The sequence below is a fragment of the Mercenaria mercenaria genome, chromosome 7 (assembly GCF_021730395.1).
Source record: "Mercenaria mercenaria strain notata chromosome 7, MADL_Memer_1, whole genome shotgun sequence".
Taxonomy (NCBI): domain Eukaryota; kingdom Metazoa; phylum Mollusca; class Bivalvia; order Venerida; family Veneridae; genus Mercenaria; species Mercenaria mercenaria.
The window spans coordinates 49,899,943-49,912,025 of NC_069367.1; the positions used below are offsets into that span (position 1 = coordinate 49,899,943).

A 12,083-nucleotide genomic window follows, 5' to 3' on the forward strand; every position below is an offset into this window, starting at 1 on the left:
GCCGCATCCTTTACCTTTAACATATTGATCTTAAAAGGAAGATGTGTTATCCACTCCATTTAGCCAATCATCCCACTAAGTTTGAAGAGTACAGGTTAAAGGCTTCTCGACAAATGCCACGGAAAATATTTCAGTGTTTGAGCAAATGACTTAGAGATATATCAAATTGTCAAACGGCAGATTTCTTAATAAGCGGGTTTAACCTGTTTCTGAAGTATTTTGATGTCATAGAGCGATATAAGTTTCCGCCTTTCTCCGAACAAAACCTATAGTTTACGAGTACGGATGTACGGTATGGGTACGGTTCGGGATTAGAAACAGCTGTGATTCAATGCAGAGTTGGAGCGCCGGTATAAATTACAGACTCCAGTATATGCCGGATTGAAGCAATTTGAACTAAAAGTACTTTAAATGTATATATTTTGTAACCATGGTGATACTAGCCCTAACCTCTAGTCAGTATATCATACATTTAATACACTAAATACGTGCGAACATGCAATAACTTGCGCATTTTTGCCGTACGCGACATTAGATAATCATTTCCGGGCATGCGCAGAAGACCGCTCCAACTCTGCAATGAGCTACATGGATTAGAAACAAACCAAATTGGCACAGTGTTGGGGTAAATATCGACCCGTCCGAAAAGAACTATCGCGAACGCCTTTAAGATTTTTGCATGTGCCCACTTTTATTCTCATAAACTATATCTTAGATAACAGCAATTGGTAATTTAGATATTTTCTAGTTCTGTTTCAACAATTGATGCCCAATCTTTTGTTGTATTTTGCACATCAACACATATAAAATATACAAAGTGTACTTTTGATGTTTATGTTGAAACTCATTACACTATACAACTTGTAATTTGCGAAGCTGTGCTAACATTTTGTACTAAACGTCGGTGAAAAAATAAATGCAAACACGATTTCTGACACGTTCATTTCAGAGCTCTGGATAGGTTGGTAACAGTTACCAAAATTTTTATCTCGGCTGTACAAAGTATAGAGAGCTATCCTTCTCGCCCTGGTGTCGGCGTCCTTCCGCGTCCGCAAGTTTTGATGCACTTTCTCTTTATCTCTACTATTACATAATGGATTTGTTTCAAACTTTAAATAAATAGTCCTCATCATCACCCACATCATATGGCACAAGGGCCATAACTCCTGCATCATTATTAGCTACACTATTCTGAAAATAGGAGGGCTATTCTACTCGCCTCGGCGTCGGCGTGAGCTTTCTTGGTTAAAGTTATTCGGCAACCTTTGTTTTCTTTGTTACTATTGCTTATATCTTACTGTAACTTAACATAAACCTTGTCCAGCATAAAAACAAAGTATGTGAAGGGACTGGGCCCATTATACCCAAGTTCAAGGTCACCGAGGTTATTTTTAAGGTTAAAGTTTTTCGGCAACCTTTGTTTTTCTGTCATATCTTTGTTACTGTATCTTATATCTTACTGTAACTTCAAATAAATATGGTCCAGCAAACAAACAGAGTATGTGCTGGGGCTAGGCCCATAATACCCAAGGTCAAGGTCACCAAGGTGTTATACTTTGATTATTTTTAGGGTTACAGTTTTTCGGCAACCTTTATTTTTCTGTCATCTCTTTTTTACTATTGCTTATATCTTATTGTAACTTCACATCAACATTGTCCAGCATACAAACAAAGTATGTGCAGGGGCTGGGCCTATTATACCCAAGATCAAGGTCACCAATGGGTAATACTTAGGGTATCTTTTAGGTTACAGTTTCTCAGCAACATTTGTTTTTTCGTCATATCTTTGTTACTATTGCTTATATTTTACTGTAACTTTATACATGTATACACATTGTCCAGCATACAGACAAAGTATGTGTAGGGGCTGGGCCCATTTTACTCTAGGTCAATGTCACCAAGGTGCTATACAAAGATTACTTTTAAGGTTAAAGTTTTTCGTCAACCTTTATTTTTCTGTCATCTCTTTGTTACTATTCCTTATATCTTATTGTAACTTCACATCAACATTGTCTAGCATACAAACAAAGTATTATGCCCAAGGTCAAGGTCACAAAGGTGTTATACTTACGTTATTTTCAAGGTTAAATTTTCAAAGTAAAGTCTCTTATTGAGATATAAATTTATTTTACTGTCAAATCGCCGAATAGCGGTGCGCGCTGTCTTTTGGACAGCTCTTTTTACATGAATTATCCCTCTTTTTAATCCCCCGCCGTGGCGGAGGGATTATAGGAATGGTCTGCGTCCGTCCTTCCGTCCGTCCTTCCGTCTTTCCGTGCACGCGAAATGATGGTTAAGTGACTGCATAACGGTACTTTCTCTTTGATGTCATTCATTCCGTTCTGTTTATGTGACCTTTTTCTTTTTATGTGACTGTTAGAACAATAGAGAGAAAAATGGGGGTGTCACATAAATACCGTTTCGTTAGAACGTCCGTCCTTCCGTCCGTAACAAAATCGTGTCCGGTCCATATCTCCTAAACCCCTTGAAGGATTTTCATGAAACTTGGGTCAAATGATCACCTCATCAAGACGATGTGCAGAACCCATGAGTCAGCCTTGTCGGTTCAAGGTCAAGGTCACAACTCAAGGTCAAAGGTTTGAGCCTGCCATTTTGTGTCCGCTCTATATCTCCTAAACCCCTTGAAGGAATTTTATAAAACTTGGGTCAGATGATCACCTAATCAAGACGATGTGCAGAACCTATGAGTCAGCCATGCCGGGTCAAGGTCAAGGTCACAACTCAAGGTCAAAGGTTTGAGCCTTCCATTTTGTGTCCGCTCTATTTCTCTTAAACCCCTTGAAGGAATTTTATAAAACTTGGGTCAAATGATCACCTCATCAATACAAAGTGCAGAACCCAAGAGTCAGTCATGCCGGCTCAAGGTCAAGGTCACAACTTAGGGTCAAAGGTTTGAACCTTCCATTTTGTGTCCGCTCTACATCTCCTAAACCCCTTGAAGGATTTTCATCAAACTTAAGTCAAACGATCACCTCATCAAGGCAATGTGCAGAACTTATGAGTCAGCCATGTCGGCTCAAGGTCAAGGTCACAACTGAAGGTCAAAGGTTTGAGCCTTCCATTTCATGTCCGCTCTATATCTCCTAAACCCCTTGAAGGAATTTTATAAAACTTGGGTCAAATGATAACCTCATCAGAACGATGTGCAGAAATTATGAGTCAACCATGCCAGCTCAAGGTCAAGGTCACAACTAAGGGTCGAAGGTTTGAGCCTTCCATTTGGTGTCCACTTTGTATCTCCTTAACCCCTTGAAGGATTTTCATCAAACTTGGGTCAAATGATCACCTCATCAAGAACTCATGAGTCAGCCATGTCAACTCAAGGTCAAGGTCACAACTGAAGGTCAAATGTTTCAGCTCTGTATCTCCTCAACCCCTTGAAGGATTACATGAAACTTTGTTCAAATGACCACCTCATCAAGACGTTGTGCAGAATTCATGAATCAGCCATGTCAGTTCAAGGTCAAGGTCACAGCTAAAATCAAAGGTTTTACCCTTTCACTATCCATAGCAGTGGCGGGGGATTTAGCTGTCTTTCAGACTGCCTTGTTACTTAAAATTTTAGGTTAGTTTTGGTGCACTTTCACACTATCTCAGTTATAACCAAATGGATTTGATTCAAACTGAAAACAGTTGTTTGACATCATCACCCAGATAAGGAGACACAATGTCCATAACTCTGGCTCTGGCACAGATATTTCATGAATTATGCCCCTTCCCCCTCCCCCCTTTTTATTTAGAATTTCATGTTAATTTTGATGCATTTCACTATTTGTCTGTTATTCCAAAAGGAATTTAATTCAAACTTAAAATAAATGTTCAGCATCGTCAACTACATCATTTGACACAAGGACCATAACTCTGACACCTATATTTTATGAATCATTCACCCTTTTAGCTCATTTGATTTTTTGAAAAAAAGAATGACGAGTTATTGTCATCGCTTGATCGGTGTCGGTGTCGGTGTCGGCGTTGCCTGGCTAAGTTTTATGTTTAGGTCAGCTTTTCTCCTAAACTGTCATAGCTATTGCTTTAAAACTTGCAACAGTTGTTTACCATCATAAGCTGACCATGTACAGCAAGAAACACAACTCCATCCTGCATTTTGCAAGAATTATGGCCCCTTTTGGACTTAGAAAATATCAGATTTCTTGGTTAAGTTTTATGTTTATGTCAATTTTTCTCCTAAACTATCAAAGCTATTGCTTTGAAACTTGCAACACTTGTTCACCATCATAAGCTGACCCTGTACATTAAGAAACATAACTCCATCTTGCTTTTTTTCAAAAATTATTGCCCCTTTTGGACTTAGAAAATCAGATTTCTTGGTTAAGTTTAGGTCAGCTCTTCTCTTAAACTATCAAAGCTATTGCTTTAAAACTTGCAACAGTTCACCATCATAAACTGACCATGTACAGCAAGAAACATAACCCTGTCCTGCTTTTTGCAAGAATTATTGCACCTAATGAACTTAGCAAATATCAGATTTATTGGTTAAGTTTTATGTTTAGGTGACCTTTTCTCCTAAACTATCAAAGCTTTTGCTTTGAAACTTGCAAAAGTTTTTCACCATCATAAGCTGACTCTGTACATCAAGAAACATAACTCCATCCTACTTTTGCAAGAATTATGGCCCTTTTTGGACTTAGAAAACCATAGGTAGGACAATTTTTCTATTATACAAAAAATCAGATGAGCGTCAGTATCCGCAAGGCGGTGCTCTTGTTAGTTAAAGTTTTAGGTTAAAGTTTTGATGCACTTTCGCTCTATTTTTATTATTACCAAAATGATTTGACTCAAACTTTGAATAATTGTACTTCATCATCAACACCAATGCATATCAACAGACACAAGGACTATAACTGTTAATAATATTTTACGAATTACTACCCTCTTACTTAAAATTTCAGGTTAAAGTTTTGATGTACTTTTACTCTATCTCTGTTATTACCAAACAGATTTTATTCAAACTTAGAGTAGTTGCACCACATCATCACCCATATATCACGCAAGAGCCATATCTACTGCAGCAGTATTTCATGAATAATCCCTATTTTAAGGTAGAGATTTCATGTTAATTGTGCTGCACATTCACGTTAAATTTATTATTACTTAATTAATTTGATTTAAACTTAAATCAGTTCTTTCACATCCACCTCATCATTATATGGCAAAAGGCTAATAGTCTGTGAATTATGCCAGAATTAAGGTCGCTGACTTTGAATTACTATTAACATGATCACCTGGCTTAAATTTAGATTTTTCTATTTGAGGAAGTCAACTGTGTGCTTTTTTTAATCAAGCTTTATTGTTATAGCTTTCATTATTTATGTAACTTAAAGTCTGCACATTTAGAGCAAAATACTTTTTTCATAAACTACATCTCATTCTTACCGATATAGCACATCTTGTGATGGAACCCTCTTCACAAAATGTAGTAAAAGAACACATTCAATTTAAATGTTGAACACTACAGTTTCATAACCCATTTACTTTTCTACAGTCCTAATGTTTTCCTAAGATCTTAATATTTTCAGCTTTGAAGACAAAAATATATGATAGTTTTCGTTTAATAAATCAACTTTCTCAGAATCATGATGAAAGTCTATACACACAAAAATGTTCACTGTGCACCTTTTCAGTATAGTTTAGTGTCAGACTCCTTATATTCTTTAAATTAAATGTTTTTTACATAGGCCCCCACTTCCACAGTATATCTTGCAGTTTCTTCCTTTCACATGGCAGATATATTGTATTTAAGGAGATACATCAGGAGGAGATACATCAATCTGAAAAGGAATTGTTTTTTCTATGTTATATACAGTACACTATATAGCTATCACAAATTTTTGTTATGCATAAATTTATCAGCGAAAATTCCTTTTTTTTGTATTTTGTTTCAATATGATTCAATTTTGCCATAGTATTTCAGTCATATAATGGTGTTCAGTTAACCTATCAAGTATTCCTGCTTTCTTTGCTAGAAATGACTTGTGCTCACAGACAACTTCCCATTGTAAATGAGTAAGAAATGTTGGACAAATGGCTTCAGACATGTTCTTCTCCCAAACTGTCAAAGATATTGCATGCATAGCCAAGGGATCAAACTCACAACTTTTCTTGATTCATAGTCTAGTGCTTTATATTCTGAGCTAGGCATGCAAATTATCAAAATTGAAAGTTTCAAACCAGACAAACCAAAACCAGACTGATCCATTTCAAATGATTGTAAATGAAGTGCCTCTATTCAGGGTTACCCAGTATCAATTTGGTTTCAGTATATTTTGCAAGCATGATTTTATTTATTGTTCTCCTATATTTCCTTTGGAGTAAAATCAAAATCTAGCATGGTTTGAATTATAATAAAGTCTGCATTTAGGAAACATTGAGACTAACTTAGTCAATACATACTATACTTGAAATCACAGGCCAGACACCAGTACATGTACTGCATTCAGTTCCATCAGTGTTTTGAAACGTTGGTGAATGGTCCTAGAACAACTCAGAATGGATTATCCACTGTCATTAGCATCACAGCTCAGCCCTAACCTCTGTATAAGCAGCAGGCTGTGACCTGATATAAATTAAATAAAAATGTTTGTCTGAAAATTGCTCTGTAACCAAGTTTAAATATACCTTATTCCATTTATAAGAAGGAATACCAATCTTTAAATTACACAAAGGTTTTGATAATATAGAAAATCTTAAACAATAAGTTTGAGCCTTAGGTATACAAGATCAATGGTTATTGGGTGCATGTATACATAAGCTTATAATTATTAGCTATATAATTTTGATCTATAAGAATCTTAATAAAATTGTGTGTGGGTGTGTATTATATAAACCACATATAAATATATATTTTAAAAAGCCTATATATGACACCTGTAGTTTACATCTCAAGTGAGACTTACTATTGTCTTACATGACATATTGGTTATTCAGAAAGTCTGGGGGTTGAAAGTGCTGCAAAAATGTAAATTAAATGAAATGGAACACAGTTCAAACTGAAAGTGAAAGTAGAAATGAAATGTAGAACTCTGCTGATATATACGTGTTAAGGGTCATGTAAAGCCTTTGAGACCCCCACATGTAAATTTTCATAAATGGAAATTATACGTGACAGAACAATATTATTTATAGCACATATACACAAGTAGCAGATACTTTATATAAAGGTCACCTTGTTTGGTTATACTTTGTATTTTGTTAAACACATGTACCTCTAACTGTCCACATTCTATCTACATTTTTAGCCCGACTGTTCGAAGAATAGGGGAGCTATCCTACTCGCCCCGGCGTCGACGTGAGCGTTAGCGTCACACAAATGTTATTTTAAAGTTTGCGTACCACCCCAAATATTTTCAAAGTTCATTGAGATATTGCTTGAATCATATATATATTGCATACTTGTTTACCATAATGACCCCAGTCTGTAAAAAAGGAGGAGGCAACTCTATCAAGCATTTTGACTGAATTATGGTCCCTTTTCGACTTAGAATAAATGTTAAAGTTTGCGTACCACCCCAAATATTTTCAAAGTCCATTGAGATATTGCTTTCATATTTTGCGTACTTGTTAACCATCATGACCCCAGTTTGTAAAAAGGAGGAGGCAACTCTATCAAGCATTTTTGACTGAATTATGGCCCATTTTCGACTTAGAATATGCTTATTGTAATGTTAAAGTTTTATTCATTGCTTATATTATACTATCAAGCACTGAGAATATTCGAGCGCGCTGTCCGCTGACAGCTTTTGTTTTTCTCTAAATTTGTTTTTGTTGTGTGTCTAATCTTATCTGGGTACTCTAGTTAATGAAAACTAATTAACTTTTATATTTTTTGAAATACTGCATTTTTTTTATTTTGACAGCTCTGCCTACTTCCACTTTCATTTAAAAAATGTACATGGTTTGCAGCACTCAACTCACACAGTATCTTGCGAAATACGTTAGACACACAATTAATTTATAATCATGACGGAAATGACAAAATGCTTTTGAAAAAGAAGCTTGATATCTTTTACAAAATAGAAGAATGTGAACAGTCAAAGTATTGTTAACAAACTGTGTTGTTCAAAGTGAAAATTGAAATGCCTATACAGTAGAGAAATGCATAGCTAGCTATTTATGTCCCGGCCTGCAACCATTGATGTGAATATTATACACTAATTGCAGTAATTAATATGTGAATCACAAACAATGTATACTTACGTATGACGACCCGTGAGGGTCAAAAATGCCGATTTAGCTTTAAGACAATTCGATTTAGTATGACCCAGGGTCGGACATATTCCAATTAGTATGACCCTGGTTGAGAATTAGCTTAGAACTCTTTCATTTAGTACGACCCAGGGTCTGACAATTTCAATTTGTATGATACTAAATCGAATTAGTACGACCCTGAATTAAGACAAATCTATCTAACTTTAAGACAATTCAAATAAGTACGACCCTGGGTCGAACATATTCCAATTAGTATGACCCTAGGTCGGACGTATTCAAATTAGCTTTAAGACAATTCCGAATTAGTATGACCCTCAATTACAGCAGCCATCTTTAGTACGACCCTGGGTCGGACATATTCCAATGAGTAAGACCCTGACCGGACATATTTACAATTAGTATGACCCTGGGTCGGACATATTCCAATTAGCTTTAAGACAATTCCGAATTAGTATGACCCTCAATTACAGCAGCCATCTTAAGTAGGACCCTGGGTCGGACAAATTCCAATTAGTATGATCCTGGGTCGGATATATTCTAATAAGCTTTAAGACAATTCCGATTTAGTATGACCTTCAGTTACAGCCGCCATCTTTAGTACGACCCAGGGTCAGACATATTCAAATTAGTATGACCCTGGGTCGTACTTAATTGAATTAACTTAAAGACATCTAATTTAGCTTTAAGACAATAGAATTAGTATGACCCTCGGATCAAACAAAATAAATACCAGAATGCACCAAATCCACTGACAAATGAAATCAGGTGTTACATTTTCTCGTACATAATCGTCTATATCCAGAGGCCACCATAGGTCAGCTGAAATAAAATTTTGAAATCTTGAAAACAGTTACCATAAAATGTCGCTTTCAAGTTTCCTTGATCGTGTGAGGGATATAGTAAATGGTGTACTTTTGATACGCCTACACAAAACGGTGTAAATGATCAATCGATTAAATATTCGCTTATAAATGAGGCTTAATTAATTGCTTTTAAACATTAATGCTTCTTTCGATGTTGAGGACCCAAATATTTTGTCAGATCATTGCACAATATTTTTTTCTATTCAAGGTAATAACGTAGGTAAGCAAAACAATGATGAAAATATGGCCGATGAGAATATGGAATATGTAAATTATAAATATATCTGGAACCAAGACAAAAAACAAGCATTTTTAGAGTCGTTAAATACAAATGCATATATAAAACTAGAACCTTTAATTTTAGAGCTAGAATCTATTACAGATGAACAGGGCATTGAGGAAAATTTACAACAATTTAACGACTTTTTGACAGGCGTCTGTGACCCACTTTTCAAAAGAAATACTCATTTCTCAAAGCCTGAAAAAAATAAAAAGCCTTGGTATGATACTGAATGCAAAACAAAGCAGAAAGATTTTTATACAAATTTGAATATATACAGAGAAGATAAAAGCTCCGAAAACAGAAAAAATATGGTCCAGTCTAGAACTGAATATAAAACAATATTGAGAAAAAAGAAAACAGATTATGATGGTAAGCAAACTAAAAAGTTAGAAGACTTACGGTACAAAAACGCAAAAGAATACTGGAAATTGTTAAAAAATACAAGTGTACGTGATAACAAACAGAACGTATCGAATAAAACTTTTGCCCAGTATTTTAAAGCCATTAACAATCCGGATTCAGTATTTTTTCAACCAGATGAAGATGCAATTTATTTTAACGAGCGGTTTGTAAAAGGGGAATTTCAAAGTATGTTTGAGGAACTAGATCTAGAAATAAGCGAAAGCGAAATTTTACGCGCGTGTACAGAGCTGAGTAACGGAAATCCGGAGGGCCAGATTTTTTTATAAATGAGTTTTTCAAATATGGTACAACATCTTTACTACCGTATCTGCATAAACTTTTAATAAGCTATTGAATGAAGGGTACTTTCCATATACATGGGCAGAAGGTTTTATAATACCTATATTTAAAAAAGGAGATCCAGCCTCACCAGAAAATTATAGGGGGGTCACATTGTTAAGCACACTAGGAAAACTTTTTACCAGGATCTTGAATACACGACTAAATAAATGGGCTGAATACTATCACGTATATATTGAAGCGCAAGCAGGGTTTAGATCGCAAATGGGAACAGTTGACAACATTTTGTCCTGCAAAGTGTAATAAATCACATACTTAACGAAAATAAACATTTGTTTGTCTGCTTTGTAGATTACACGAAGGCTTTCGATTTTATTGTGAGGGATAATCTTTGGCTGAAACTAATCCAAATAGGCGTAAGAGGGAAAATAATGTCAGTTCTAAAATCTATGTATTCAGCCGTTAAGTCAAGAATTAAGGTACAAAATCGCTGAGCGAAAGCTTTATTTGTATGCTAGGGGTTCGTCAAGGGGACTGTCTGTCGCCTTTTCTTTTTTCTATGTACATAAACGATCTAGAAGATACTTTTATGCTCAAAGGTTTTCATGCATCGATTTAGGAATGCTCAAACTATTTTTACTATTGTACGCCGATGATATCGCTATTATTTCCGAAACAGCAGAGGAACTTCAATATGGGCTAGAGGTATTAAAGGATAATTGCGACAAATGGAAACTTACCGTAAATGCAAATAAAACAAAAGTAATGGTTTTTAGAAAAGGGGAAGAAATAGAAGAAATCTTAGATTTGTATATGGAGATGCAGAAATTGAAATAGTTAGTAAATTCACATATTTAGGATAGTTTTTACCACAGGCGGGTCATTTTCAAAAACTTATGAAGCTCTAGCAGGTCAGGCACTAAAGGCAATTTTCAAACTTAAAATGTATATACAAAATTTCAACAATTTTTCAGTAACACACACACTAGATCTTTCGATAAGCTAATTATACCAATTTTAAACTATGGTTGTGAGGTATGGGGCTTTAAAGAATCAAAGAAGTTAGAAAATATTCATTTGCAGTTTTGCAAAAATTTATTAGGCGTACGGTTACAAACACAAAATTCGTTTATATATGGAGAGTTAGGACGAGAACCTTTAATAAATAATAGACTGTATCAGATAATAAAATTTTGGTTTAAAATATTGAAATTAGAAAGAAACCGATATATTAGAAAAGTTTATGACATGATGATACATCAGTTGGAGCTTAAACCAAATAATAATTGTTGGGCAAAATCAGTCAAATCATTATTAGAACAATTGGGATTTCACTATGTTTGGTTAAATCAACGAGTAGGAAATGAAACTTTATTCTTATTTATCTTCAAACAAAGAATAAGAGACAATTTCATGCAACATTGGAATGAATCTTTAGAGAATTCTTCAAGGGCTTCTTCTTACAAACTGTTTTCAACCTTCGTTTTAAGTCTTACTTAGATAATGTTTATGTAATGAAATTTAGAATAGCATTAACACGACTGAGATTGTCAGCACATAAATTATTGATAGAAACAGGCAGATGGCACAAGCCGAACAAAATCGAAAGAAATGAAAGGAAATGTGTGATATGTAATAACCTAGAGGACGAATTTCACTTTTTACTAGAATGTAAACTATATAAAGACCTCAGAGCGAAGTATATACATAAATATTACTGGAAAAACCCAAACATACCTAAATTTACAGAACTGTTATCAACTGAAAACATTTCTACCCTGAAAAAATTGTCCACTTTTGTATACAGGGCTTTTGAAATTCGTAAAACTATCTATTACCCTAACACACTTTTCTCCTCTCTGATATTATATGCAGATAATTACATGTTTATGTAGGTTCTCATTTAATTATAACGAGTTTAGTATGTAGTTAATATGTTCAAGAGATTTGTGTTAACTGACAGAAATGTTTATGATCAAGACAAATGA

At 34.9% G+C, this 12,083-nt stretch overlaps 1 long non-coding RNA gene across 1 annotated transcript; it reads right to left on the minus strand.

Moving 5' to 3' along the window:
• Positions 1–5,410: 5,410 nt before the first annotated feature.
• Positions 5,411–8,656, minus strand: LOC123555414 (uncharacterized). Its single transcript, XR_006687270.2, has 3 exons — positions 8,236–8,656; positions 6,433–6,595; positions 5,411–5,810 (listed from the first exon to the last, which is right to left on the minus strand). It is a non-coding gene; the product is annotated as an uncharacterized LOC123555414 (long non-coding RNA).
• Between the last annotated feature and the right edge of the window lie 3,427 nt (positions 8,657–12,083).